Below are 15285 nucleotides of genomic sequence, written 5' to 3'. Positions count from 1 at the left end.
ACATTCTCCCGTGCAACGCAGCTTCTAGTCCTCCTTTCAAGCAAAATCTTAAGGATCGACCTCATGTCCAAGGCACCAAAGCCGGCAAAAGATCAATAATCGATAGCCAAGACTTGAATTGTACTACTTCTTACTGGCCATTGCTTCAACTTAGAAGCTTATTCTGTGTTCCACTATGGTGCTTTTAGTGTCTCCGCATATGGCAGCACGCGACATAGCTTTGCAGACGATAAATGTAACCGTCTCAGAGAGAAAAGCGGCCAATGTGACGATCTGGCTTTAAGTCGGTTCGATAACAAATGACAAAAACGGACGGATTTCTCAGGTTTTTAGTACATATGAACACTTTTCACATTCTCCCGTTCAACGCGGCTGTTAGTCCTCCTTTTATGCAAAATCTAAAGGTTCCACCTCTTGTCCAAGGCACCAAAGCCGCTAAAAATCAATAATCGATAACCAAAACTTGAATTGTACTGCTTCTTATGGCTATTGCTTCAACTTAGAAGCTTCTTCTGTGTTCTACTATGGTGCTTTTAGTGTCTCCGCATACCGCAGCACGCGACATAGCTTTGCAGACGATAAATGTAACCGTCTCAGAGAGAAAAGCGGCCAATGTGACGATCTGGCTTTAAGTCGATTCGATAACAAAAGACGAAAACGGACGGATTTCTCAGGTTTTTACTACATATGAACACTTTTCTCATTCTCCCGTGCAACGCGGCTGCTAGTCCTCCTTTCATGCAAAATCTTAAGGTCCTAGGTCATGTCCAAGCCACCAAAGCCGGCTAAAAAGTGAATAATCGACGCCTAAAACTTGAATTGTACTACTTCATACTGGTTATTGCTTCAACTTTGAAGCTTCTTCTGTGTTCTACTATGGTGCTTTTAGTGTCTCCGCATACCGCAGCACGTGACATTGCTTTGCAGACGATAAACGTAACCGTTTCAGTGAGAAAAGCGGCCAATGTGACGATCTGGCTTTAAGTCGATTCGATAACAAATGACGAAAACAGACGGATTTCTCAGGTTTTTACTACATATGAACCCTTTTCACATTCTCCCGTGCAACGCAGCTGCTAGTCCTCCTTTCATGCAAAATCTTAAGGTTCCACCTCATGCCCAAGGCACCAAAGCCGGCTAAAACTCAATAATCGATAACCAAAACTAGAATTGTACTACTTCTTACTGGCCATTGCTTCAACTTAGAAGCTTATTCTGTGTTCTACTATGGTGCTTTTAGTGTCTCCGCATACCGCAGCACGTGACATAGCTTTGCAGACGATAAATGTAACCGTCTCAGAGAGAAAAGCGGCCAATGTGACGATCTGGCTTTAAGTCGATTCGATAACAAATGACGAAAACATATTGATTTCTCAGGTTTTTACTACATATGAACACTTTTCACATTCTCCCGTGCACCGCGGCTGCTAGTCCTCCTTTCATGCAAAATATTAAGGTCCTAGGTCATGTCCAAGCCACCAAAGCTGGCTAAAATGTGAATAATCGACAACTAAAACTTGAATTGTACTACTTCTTACTGGCTATTGCTTCAACTTAGAAGCTTCTTCTGTGTTCTACTATGGAGCTTTTAGTGTCTCCGCATAGCGCAGCACGCGACATAGCTTTGCAGACGATAAATGTAACCAATTCAGAGAGAAGAGCGGCCAATGTGACGATCTGGCTTTAAGTCGATTCGATAACAAATGACGAAAACGGGCGGATTTTTCAGGTTTTTACTACATATGAACCCTTTTCACATTCTCCCGTGCAACGCAGCTGCTAGTCCTCCTTTCATGCAAAATCTTAAGGTTCCACCTCTTGCCCAATTCACCAAAGCCGCTAAAAATCAATAAACGATAAACAAAACTTGAATTGTACTGCTTCTTATGGCTATTGCTTCAACTTAGAAGCTTCTTCTGTGTTCTACTATGGTGCTTTTAGTGTCTCCGCATACCGCAGCACGCGACATAGCTTTGCAGACGATAAATGAAAGCGTCTCAGAGAGAAAAGCGGCCAATGTGACGAACTGGCTTTAAGTCGATTCGATAATAAATGACGAAAACAGACGGATTTCTCAGGTTTTTACTACATATGAACACTTTTCACATTCTCCCGTGCAACGCGGCTGCTAGTCCTCCTTTCATGCAAAATCTTAACGTCCTAGGTCATGTCCAAGCCACCAAAGCCGGCTAAAATGTGAATAATCGACTACTAAAACTTGAATCGTATAACTTCTTACTGGCTATTACTTCAACTTAGAAGCTTCTTCTGTGTTCTACTATGGTACTTTCAGTGTCTCCGCATACCGCAGCACGCGACATAGCTTTGCAGACGATAAATGTAACCGTCTCAGAGAGAAAAGCGGCCAATGTGACGATCTGGCTTTAAGTCGATTCGATAACAAATGACGAAAACGGACGGATTTCTCAGGTTTTTTACTACATATGAACACTTTTCACATTCTCCCATGCAACGCGGCTGCTAGACCTCCTTTCATGCAAAATCTTAAGGTCCTAGGTCATGTAAAAGCCACCAAAGCCGGCTAAAAAGTGAATAATCGATAACTAAAACTTGAATCGTACTACTTCTTACTGGCTATTACTTCAACTGAGAAGCTTCTTCTGTGTTCTACTATGGTGCTTTTAGTGTCTCCGCATACCGCAGCACGCGACATAGCTTTGCAGACGATAAATGTAACCGATTCAGAGAGAAGAGCGGCCAATGTGACGATATGGCTTTAAGTAGATTCGATAACAAATGACGAAAACGGGCGTATTTCTCAGGTTCTTGCTACATATGAACCCTTTTCACATTCTCCCGTGCAACGCAGCTGCTAGTCCTCCTTTCATGCAAAATCATAAGGTTCCACCTAATGTCCAAGGCACCAAAGCCGGCTAAAAATCAATAATCGATAACCAAAACTTGAATTGTACTGCTTCTTATGGCTATTGCTTCAACTTAGAAGCTTCTTCTGTGTTCTACTATGGTGCTTTTAGTGTCTCCGCATACCGCAGCACGCGACATAGCTTTGCAGACGATAAATGTAACCGTCTCAGAGAGAAAAGCGGCCAATGTGACGATCTGGCTTTAAGTCGATTTGATAACATATGACGAAAACGGACTGATTTCTCAAGTTTTTAGTACATATGAACACTTTTCACATTCTCCCGTGCAACGCGGCTGCTAGTCCTCTTTTCAAGCAAAATCTTAAGGTACTAGGTCATGTGCAAGCCAATAAAGCCGGCTAAAAAGTGAATAATCGACAACTAAAACTTGAATTGTACTACTTCGTACTGGTTATTGGTTCAACTTAGAAGCTTCTTCTGTGTTCTACTATGGTGCTTTTAGTGTCTCCGCATACCGCAGCACGTGACATAGGTTTGCAGACAATAAACGTAACCGTTTCAGAGAGAAAAGCGGCCAATGTGACGATCTGGCTATAAGTCGATTCGATAACAAATGACGAAAACGGACGGATTTCTCAGGTTTTTACTGCATATGAAACCTTTTCACATTCTCCCGTGCAACGCAGCTGCTAGTCCTCCTTTCATGCAAAATCTTAAGGTTCCACATCATGTCCAAGGCACCAAAGCCGGCTAAAAATCAATAATCGATAACCAAAACTTGAATTGTACTACTTCTTACTGGCCATTGCTTTAACTTAGAAGCTTCTTCTGTGTTCTGCTATGGTGCTTTTAGTGTCTCCGCAAAGCGCAGCACGCGACATAGCTTTGCAGACGATAAATGTAACCGTCTCAGAGGGAAAAGCGGCCAATTTGACGATCTGGCTTTAAGTCGATTCGATAACAAATTACGAAAACGGACAGATATCTCATGTTTTTACTACATATGAACACTTTTCACATTCTCCCGTGCACCGCGGCTGCTAGTCCTCCTTTCATGGAAAATATTAAGGTCCTAGGTCATGTCCAAGCCACCAAAGCCGGCTAAAATGTGAATACTCGACAACTAAAACTTGAATTGTACTACTTGTTACTTTTTATTGCTTCAACTTAGAAGCTTCTTCTGTGTTCTACTATGGTGCTTTTAGTGTCTCCGCATACCGCAGCACGTGACATAGCTTTGCAGACGATAAACGTAACAATTTCAGAGAGAAAAGCGGCCATAGTGACGATCTGGCTTTAAGTCGATTCGATAACAAATGACGAAAACGGACGGATATCTCAGGTTTTTACTACATATGAACCCTTTTCACATACTCCCGTGCAACGCAGCTGCTAGTCCTTCTTTCAAGCAAAATCTTAAGGCTCGACCTCATGTCCAAGGCACCAAAGCCGGCTAAAGATCAATAATCGATAGCCAAAACTTGAATTGTACTACTTCTTACTGGCCATTGCTTCAACTTAGAAGCTTATTCATTGTTCCACTATGGTGCTTTTAGTGTCTCCGCATACCGCAGCACGCGACATAGCTTTGCAGACGATAAATGTAACCGTCTCAGAGAGAAAAGCGGCCAATGTGACGATCTGGCATTAAGTCGATTCGATAACAAATGACGAAAACGGACGGATAACTCAGGTTTTTACTACATATGAACACCTTTCACATTCTCCCGTGCAACGCGGCTACCAGTCCTCCTTTCATGCAAAATCTTAAGGTCCTAGGTCATGTCCAAGCCACCAAAACTGGCTAAAAAGTGAATAATCGACGCGTAAAACTTGAATTGTACTACTTCGTACTGGTTATTGCTTCAACTTAGAAGCTCCTTCTGTGTTCTACTATGGTGCTTTTAGTGTCTCCGCATACCGCAGCACGCGACATAGCTTTGCAGACGATAAATGTAACCGTCTCAGAGAGAAAAGCGGCCAATGTGGCGATCTGGCTTTAAGTCGATTCGATAACAAATGACGAAAACGGACGGATTTCTCAGGTTTTTAGTACATATGAACACTTTTCACATTCTCCCGTGCAACGCGGCTGTTAGTCCTCCTTTCATGCAAAATCTAAAGGTTCCAACTCTTGTCCAAGGCACCAAAGCCGCTAAAAATCAATAATCGATAACCAAAACTTGAATTGTACTGCTTCTTATGGCTATTGCTTCAACTTAGAAGCTTCTTCTGTGTTCTACTATGGTGCTTTTAGTGTCTCCGCATACCGCAGCACGCGACATAGCTTCGCAGACGATAAATGTAACCGTCTCAGAGAAAAAAGCGGCCAATGTGACGATCTGGCTTTAAGTCGATTCGATAACAAATGACGAAAACGGACTTATTTCTCAGGTTTTTAGTACATATGAACACTTTTCACATTCTCCCGTGCAACGCGGCTGCAAGTCCTCCTTTCATGCAAATTCTTTAGGTACTAGGTCATGTCCAAGCCAATAATGCCGGCTAAAAAGTGAATAATCGACAACTAATACTTGAATTGTACTACTTGTTACTTTTTATTGCTTCAACTTAGAAGCTTCTTCTGTGTTCTACTATGGTGCTTTTAGTGTCTCCGCATACCGCAGCACGTGACATAGCTTTGCAGACGATAAACGTAACCATTTCAGAGAGAAAAGCGGCCATAGTGACGGTCTGGCTCTAAGTCGATTCAATAACAAATGACGAAAACGGACGGATTTCTCAGGTTTTTACTACATATGAACCCTTTTCACATACTCCCGTGCAACGCAGCTGCTAGTCCTTCTTTCAAGCAAAATCGTAAGGTTCGACCTCATGTCCAAGGCACCAAAGCCGGCTAAAGATCAATAATCGATAGCCAAAACTTGAATTGTACTACTTCTTACTGGCCATTGCTTCAACTTAGAAGCTTCTTCTGTGTTCTACTATGCTGCTTTTAGTGTCTCCGCATACGGCAGCACGCGACATAGCTTTGCAGACGATAAATGTAACCGTCTCAGAGAGAAAAGCGGCCAATGTGACGATCTGGCTTTAAGTCGATTCGATAACAAATGACGAAAACGGACGGATTTCTCAGGTTTTTAGTACATATGAACACTTTTCACATTCTCCCGTGCAACGCGGCTGCTAGTCCTCCTTTCAAGCAAAATCTTAAGGTACTAGGTCATGTCCAAGTCAATAAAGCCGGCTAAAAAGTGAATAATCGACAACTAAAACTTGAATTGTACTACTTCGTACTGGTTATTGCTTCAACTTAGAAGCTTCTTCTGTGTTCTACTATGGTGCTTTTAGTGTCTCCGCATACCGCAGCACGCGACATAGCTTTGCAGACGATAAATGTAACCGTCTCAGAGAGAAAAGCGGCCAATGTGGCGATCTGGCTTTAAGTCGATTCGATAACAAATGACGAAAACGTACGGATTTCTCATGTTTTTAGTACATATGAACACATTTCACATTCTCTCGTGCAACGCTGCTTCTAGTCCTCCTTTCAAGCAAAATCTTAAGGATCGACCTCATGTCCAAGGCACCAAAGCCGGCTAAAGATCAATAATCGATAGCCAAGACTTGAATTGTACTACTTCTTACTGGCCATTGCTTCAACTTAGAAGCTTATTCTGTGTTCCACTATGGTGCTTTTAGTGTCTCCGCATACGGCAGCACGCGACATAGCTTTGCAGACGATAAATGTAACCGTCTCAGAGAGAAAAGCGGCCAATGTGACGATCTGGCTTTAAGTCGGTTCGATAACAAATGACGAAAACGGACGGATTTCTCAGGTTTTTACTACATATGAACACTTTTCACATTCTCCCGTGCAACGCGGCTGTTAGTCCTCCTTTCATGCAAAATCTAAAGGTTCCAACTCTTGTCCAAGGCACCAAAGCCGCTAAAAATCAATAATCGATAACCAAAACTTGAATTGTACTGCTTCTTATGGCTATTGCTTCAACTTAGAAGCTTCTTCTGTGTTCTACTACGGTGCTTTTAGTGTCTCCGCATACCGCAGCACGCGACATAGCTTTGCAGACGATAAATGTAACCGTCTCAGAGAGAAAAGCGGCCAATGTGACGATCTGGCTTTAAGTCGATTCGATAACAAATCACGAAAACGGACGGATTTCTCAGGTTTTTAGTACATATGAACACATTTCACATTCTCCCGTACAACGCGGCTGTTAGTCCTCCTTTCATGCAAAGTCTTAAGGTCCTAGGTCATGTTCAAGCCACCAAAGCCGGCTAAAAAGTGAATAATCGACAGCTAAATCTTGAATTGTACTACATTTTACTGACTATTGCTTCAACTTAGAAGCTTCTTCTGTGTTCTACTTTGGTGCTTTTAGTGTCTCCGCATACCGCAGCACGCGACATAGCTTTGCAGACGATAAACGTAACCATTTCAGAGAGAAAAGCGGCCATAGTGACGATCTGGCTCTAAGTCGATTCGATAACGAATGACGAAGACGGACGGATTTCTCAGGTTTTTACTACATATGAACCCTTTTCACATACTCCCGTGCAACGCAGCTGCTAGTCCTTCTTTCAAGCAAAATCTTAAGGTTCGACCTCATGTCCAAGGCACCAAAGCCGGCTAAAGATCAATAATCTATAGCCAAAACTTGAATTGTACTACTTCTTACTGGCCATTGCTTCAACTTAGAAGCTTATTCATTGTTCCACTATGGTGCTTTTAGTGTCTCCGCATACCGCAGCACGCGACATAGCTTTGCAGACGATAAATGTAACCGTCTCAGAGAGAAAAGCGGCCAGTGTGACGATCTGGCTTTAAGTCGATTCGATAACAAATGACGAAAACGGACGGATTTCTCAGCATTTTACTACATATGAACACTTTTCACATTCTCCCGTGCAACGCGGCTGCTAGTCCTACTTTCATGCAAAATCTTAAAGTCCTAGGTCATGTCCAAGCCACCTAAGCCGGCTACAAAGTGAATAATCGACGCCTAAAACTTGAATTGTACTACTTCTTACTGGCTATTACTTCATTTTAGAAGCTTCTTCTGTGTTCTACTATGGTGCTTTTAGTGTCTCCGCATACCACAGCACGCGACATAGCTTTGCAGACGATAAATGTAACCGTCTCAGAGAGAAAAGCGGCCAATGTGACGATCTGGCTTTAAGTCGATTCGATAACAAATGACGAAAACGGACGGATATCTCAGGTTTTTACTACATATGAACACCTTTCACATTTTCCCGTGCAACGCGGCTACCAGTCCTCCTTTCATGCAAAATCGTAAGGTCCTAGGTCATGTCCAAGCCACCAAAACTGGCTAAAAAGTGAATAATCGACGCCTAAAACTTGAATTGTACTACTTCTTACTATCTATTACTTCAACTTAGAAGCTTCTTCTGTGTTCTACTATGCTGCTTTTAGTGTCTCCGCATACCGCAGCACGCGACATAGCTTTGCAGACGATAAATGTAACCGTCTCAGAGAGAAAAGCGGCTTATGTGACGATCTGGCTTTAGGTCGATTCGATAACAAATGATGAAAACGGACGGATTTCTCAGGTTTTTAGTACATCTGAACACTTTTCACATTCTCCCGTGCAACGCGGCTGCTAGTCCTCCTTTCAAGCAAAATCTTAAGGTACTAGGTCATGTCCAAGTCAATAAAGCCGGCTAAAAAGTGAATAATCGACAACTAATACTTGAATTGTACTACTTCGTACTGGTTATTGCTTCAACTTAGAAGCTTCTTCTGTGTTCTACTATGGTGCTTTTAGTGTCTCCGCATACCGCAGCACGCGACATAGCTTTGCAGACGATAAATGTAACCGTCTCAGAGAGAAAAGCGGCCAATGTGGCGATCTGGCTTTAAGTCGATTCGAGAACAAATGACGAAAACGGACGGATTTCTCAGGTTTTTAGTACATATGAACACTTTTCACATTCTCCCGTGCAACGCGGCTGCTAATGCTCCTTTCATGCAAAATCTTAAGGTACTAGGTCATGTCCAAGCCAATAAAGCCGGCTAAAAAGTGAATAATCGACAACTAATACTTGAATTGTACTACTCGTTACTTTTTATTGCTTCAACTTAGAAGCCTCTTCTGTGTTCTACTATGGTGCTTTTAGTGTCTCCGCATACCGCAGCACGTGACATAGCCTTGCAGACGATAAACGTAACCATTTCAGAGAGAAAAGCGGCCAAAGTGACGATCTGGCTTTAAGTCGATTCGATAACAAATGACGAAAACGGACGGATTTCTCAGGTTTTTACTACATATGAACCCTTTTTACATTCTCCCGTGCAACGCAGCTTCTAGTCCTCCTTTCAAGCAAAATCTTAAGGATCGACCTCATGTCCAAGGCACCAAAGCCGGCAAAAGATCAATAATCGATAGCCAAGACTTGAATTGTACTACTTCTTACTGGCCATTGCTTCAACTTAGAAGCTTATTCTGTGTTCCACTATGGTGCTTTTAGTGTCTCCGCATATGGCAGCACGCGACATAGCTTTGCAGACGATAAATGTAACCGTCTCAGAGAGAAAAGCGGCCAATGTGACGATCTGGCTTTAAGTCGGTTCGATAACAAATGACAAAAACGGACGGATTTCTCAGGTTTTTAGTACATATGAACACTTTTCACATTCTCCCGTTCAACGCGGCTGTTAGTCCTCCTTTTATGCAAAATCTAAAGGTTCCACCTCTTGTCCAAGGCACCAAAGCCGCTAAAAATCAATAATCGATAACCAAAACTTGAATTGTACTGCTTCTTATGGCTATTGCTTCAACTTAGAAGCTTCTTCTGTGTTCTACTATGGTGCTTTTAGTGTCTCCGCATACCGCAGCACGCGACATAGCTTTGCAGACGATAAATGTAACCGTCTCAGAGAGAAAAGCGGCCAATGTGACGATCTGGCTTTAAGTCGATTCGATAACAAAAGACGAAAACGGACGGATTTCTCAGGTTTTTACTACATATGAACACTTTTCTCATTCTCCCGTGCAACGCGGCTGCTAGTCCTCCTTTCATGCAAAATCTTAAGGTCCTAGGTCATGTCCAAGCCACCAAAGCCGGCTAAAAAGTGAATAATCGACGCCTAAAACTTGAATTGTACTACTTCATACTGGTTATTGCTTCAACTTTGAAGCTTCTTCTGTGTTCTACTATGGTGCTTTTAGTGTCTCCGCATACCGCAGCACGTGACATTGCTTTGCAGACGATAAACGTAACCGTTTCAGTGAGAAAAGCGGCCAATGTGACGATCTGGCTTTAAGTCGATTCGATAACAAATGACGAAAACAGACGGATTTCTCAGGTTTTTACTACATATGAACCCTTTTCACATTCTCCCGTGCAACGCAGCTGCTAGTCCTCCTTTCATGCAAAATCTTAAGGTTCCACCTCATGCCCAAGGCACCAAAGCCGGCTAAAACTCAATAATCGATAACCAAAACTAGAATTGTACTACTTCTTACTGGCCATTGCTTCAACTTAGAAGCTTATTCTGTGTTCTACTATGGTGCTTTTAGTGTCTCCGCATACCGCAGCACGTGACATAGCTTTGCAGACGATAAATGTAACCGTCTCAGAGAGAAAAGCGGCCAATGTGACGATCTGGCTTTAAGTCGATTCGATAACAAATGACGAAAACATATTGATTTCTCAGGTTTTTACTACATATGAACACTTTTCACATTCTCCCGTGCACCGCGGCTGCTAGTCCTCCTTTCATGCAAAATATTAAGGTCCTAGGTCATGTCCAAGCCACCAAAGCTGGCTAAAATGTGAATAATCGACAACTAAAACTTGAATTGTACTACTTCTTACTGGCTATTGCTTCAACTTAGAAGCTTCTTCTGTGTTCTACTATGGAGCTTTTAGTGTCTCCGCATAGCGCAGCACGCGACATAGCTTTGCAGACGATAAATGTAACCAATTCAGAGAGAAGAGCGGCCAATGTGACGATCTGGCTTTAAGTCGATTCGATAACAAATGACGAAAACGGGCGGATTTTTCAGGTTTTTACTACATATGAACCCTTTTCACATTCTCCCGTGCAACGCAGCTGCTAGTCCTCCTTTCATGCAAAATCTTAAGGTTCCACCTCTTGCCCAATTCACCAAAGCCGCTAAAAATCAATAAACGATAAACAAAACTTGAATTGTACTGCTTCTTATGGCTATTGCTTCAACTTAGAAGCTTCTTCTGTGTTCTACTATGGTGCTTTTAGTGTCTCCGCATACCGCAGCACGCGACATAGCTTTGCAGACGATAAATGAAAGCGTCTCAGAGAGAAAAGCGGCCAATGTGACGAACTGGCTTTAAGTCGATTCGATAATAAATGACGAAAACAGACGGATTTCTCAGGTTTTTACTACATATGAACACTTTTCACATTCTCCCGTGCAACGCGGCTGCTAGTCCTCCTTTCATGCAAAATCTTAACGTCCTAGGTCATGTCCAAGCCACCAAAGCCGGCTAAAATGTGAATAATCGACTACTAAAACTTGAATCGTATAACTTCTTACTGGCTATTACTTCAACTTAGAAGCTTCTTCTGTGTTCTACTATGGTACTTTCAGTGTCTCCGCATACCGCAGCACGCGACATAGCTTTGCAGACGATAAATGTAACCGTCTCAGAGAGAAAAGCGGCCAATGTGACGATCTGGCTTTAAGTCGATTCGATAACAAATGACGAAAACGGACGGATTTCTCAGGTTTTTTACTACATATGAACACTTTTCACATTCTCCCATGCAACGCGGCTGCTAGACCTCCTTTCATGCAAAATCTTAAGGTCCTAGGTCATGTAAAAGCCACCAAAGCCGGCTAAAAAGTGAATAATCGATAACTAAAACTTGAATCGTACTACTTCTTACTGGCTATTACTTCAACTGAGAAGCTTCTTCTGTGTTCTACTATGGTGCTTTTAGTGTCTCCGCATACCGCAGCACGCGACATAGCTTTGCAGACGATAAATGTAACCGATTCAGAGAGAAGAGCGGCCAATGTGACGATATGGCTTTAAGTAGATTCGATAACAAATGACGAAAACGGGCGTATTTCTCAGGTTCTTGCTACATATGAACCCTTTTCACATTCTCCCGTGCAACGCAGCTGCTAGTCCTCCTTTCATGCAAAATCATAAGGTTCCACCTAATGTCCAAGGCACCAAAGCCGGCTAAAAATCAATAATCGATAACCAAAACTTGAATTGTACTGCTTCTTATGGCTATTGCTTCAACTTAGAAGCTTCTTCTGTGTTCTACTATGGTGCTTTTAGTGTCTCCGCATACCGCAGCACGCGACATAGCTTTGCAGACGATAAATGTAACCGTCTCAGAGAGAAAAGCGGCCAATGTGACGATCTGGCTTTAAGTCGATTTGATAACATATGACGAAAACGGACGGATTTCTCAAGTTTTTAGTACATATGAACACTTTTCACATTCTCCCGTGCAACGCGGCTGCTAGTCCTCTTTTCAAGCAAAATCTTAAGGTACTAGGTCATGTGCAAGCCAATAAAGCCGGCTAAAAAGTGAATAATCGACAACTAAAACTTGAATTGTACTACTTCGTACTGGTTATTGGTTCAACTTAGAAGCTTCTTCTGTGTTCTACTATGGTGCTTTTAGTGTCTCCGCATACCGCAGCACGTGACATAGGTTTGCAGACAATAAACGTAACCGTTTCAGAGAGAAAAGCGGCCAATGTGACGATCTGGCTATAAGTCGATTCGATAACAAATGACGAAAACGGACGGATTTCTCAGGTTTTTACTGCATATGAAACCTTTTCACATTCTCCCGTGCAACGCAGCTGCTAGTCCTCCTTTCATGCAAAATCTTAAGGTTCCACATCATGTCCAAGGCACCAAAGCCGGCTAAAAATCAATAATCGATAACCAAAACTTGAATTGTACTACTTCTTACTGGCCATTGCTTTAACTTAGAAGCTTCTTCTGTGTTCTGCTATGGTGCTTTTAGTGTCTCCGCAAAGCGCAGCACGCGACATAGCTTTGCAGACGATAAATGTAACCGTCTCAGAGGGAAAAGCGGCCAATTTGACGATCTGGCTTTAAGTCGATTCGATAACAAATTACGAAAACGGACAGATATCTCATGTTTTTACTACATATGAACACTTTTCACATTCTCCCGTGCACCGCGGCTGCTAGTCCTCCTTTCATGGAAAATATTAAGGTCCTAGGTCATGTCCAAGCCACCAAAGCCGGCTAAAATGTGAATACTCGACAACTAAAACTTGAATTGTACTACTTCTTACTGGCTATTGCTTCAACTTAGAAGCTTCTTCTGTGTTCTACTATGGTGCTTTTAGTGTCTCCGCATACCGCAGCACGCGACATAGCTTTGCAGACGATAAATGTAACCGATTCAGAGAGAAGAGCGGCCAATGTAACGATCTAGCTTTAAGTTGATTGGATAACAAATGACGAAAACGGGCGGATTTCTCAGGTTTTTGCTACATATGAACCCTTTTCACATTCTCCCGTGCAACGCAGCTGCTAGTCCTCCTTTCATGCAAAATGTTAAGGTTCCACCTCATGTCCAAGGCACCAAAGCCGGCTAAAAATCAATAATCGATAACCAAACCTTGAATTGTACTGCTTCTTATGGCTATTGCTTCAACTTAGAAGCTTCTTCTGTGTTCTACTATGGTGCTTTTAGTGTCTCCGCATACCGCAGCACGCGACATAGCTTTGCAGACGATAAATGTAACCGTTTCAGAGAGAAAAGCGGCCAATGTGACGATCTGGCATTAAGGCGATTCGATAACAAATTACGAAAACGGACGGATTTCTCAGGTTTTTACTACATATGAACACTTTTCACATTCTCCCGTGTAACGCGGCTACTAGTCCTCCTTTCATGCAAAATCTTAAGGTCCGAGGTTATGTCCAAGCTACCAAAACTGGCTAAAAAGTGAATAATCGATGCCTAAAACTTGAATTGTACTACATCTTATTGGCTATTACTTCAACTTAGAAGCTTCTTCTGTGTTCTACTATGGTGCATTTAGTGTCTCCGCATACCGCAGCACGCGACATAGCTTTGCAGACGATAAATGTAACCGTTTCAGAGAGAAAAGCGGCCAATGTGACGATCTGGCTTTAAGTCGATTCGATAAGAAATTACGAAAACGGACGGATTTCTCAGGTTTTTACTACATATGAACACTTTTCACATTCTCCCGTGTACCGCGGCTGCTAGTCCTCCTTTCATGCAAAATACTAAGGTCCTAGGTCATGTCCAAGCCACCAAAGCCGGCTAAAATGTGAATAATCCACAACTAAAACTTGAATTGTACTACTTCTTACTGGCTATTGCTTCAACTTAGAAGCTTCTTCTGTGTTCTACTATGGTGCTTTTAGTGTCTCCGCATACCGCAGCACGTGACATAGCTTTGCAGACAATAAACGTAACCGTTTCAGAGAGAAAAGCGGCCAATGTGACGATCTGGCTTTAAGTCGATTCGATAACAAATGACGAAAACGGACGGATTTCTCAGGTTTTTACTACATATGAAACCTTTTCACATTCTCCCGTGCAACGCAGCTGCTAGTCCTCCTTTCATGCAAAATCTTAAGGTTCCACCTCATGTCCAAGGCACCAAAGTCGGCTAAAAATCAATAATCGATAACCAAAACTTGAATTGTACTACTTCTTACTGGCCATTGCTTCAACTTAGAAGCTTCTTCTGTGTTCTACTAAGGTGCTTTTAGTGTCTCCGCATACCGCAGCACGCGACATAGCTTTGCAGACGATAAATGTAACAGTCTCTGAGAGAAAAGCGGAGAATGTGACGATCTGGCTTTAAGTCGATTCTATAACAAATGACGAAAACGGATGGATTCCTCAGGTTTTTTCTAAATATGAACCCTTTTCACATTCTCCCGTGCAACGCAGCTGCTAGTCCTCCTTTCATGCAAAATCATAAGGTTCCACCTCATGTCCAAGGCACCAAAGCCGGCTAAAAATCAATAATCGATAACCAAAACTTGAATTGTACTGCTTCCTATGGCTATTGCTTCAACTTAGAAGCTTCTTCTGTGTTCTACTATGGTGCTTTTAGTGTCTCCGCATACCGCAGCACGCGACATAGCTTTGCAGACGATAAATGTAACCGATTCAGAGAGAAGAGCGGCCAATGTGACGATCTGGCTTTAAGTCGATTCGATAACAAATGACGAAAACGGACGGATTTCTCAGGTTTTTACTACATATGAACACATTTCACATTCTCCCGTACAACGCGGCTGTTAGTCCTCCTTTCATGCAAAGTCTTAAGGTCCTAGGTCATGTTCAAGCCACCAAAGCCGGCTAAAAAGTGAATAATCGACAGCTAAATCTTGAATTGTACTACATTTTACTGACTATTGCTTCAACTTAGAAGCTTCTTCTGTGTTCTACTTTGGTGCT

The sequence above is a fragment of the Schistocerca gregaria genome, unplaced genomic scaffold (genome assembly GCF_023897955.1).
Source record: "Schistocerca gregaria isolate iqSchGreg1 unplaced genomic scaffold, iqSchGreg1.2 ptg000592l, whole genome shotgun sequence".
Classification (NCBI taxonomy): domain Eukaryota; kingdom Metazoa; phylum Arthropoda; class Insecta; order Orthoptera; family Acrididae; genus Schistocerca; species Schistocerca gregaria.
The sequence above is the reverse complement of the archived record's forward strand: the minus strand, read 5'-3'. Positions refer to the sequence as shown.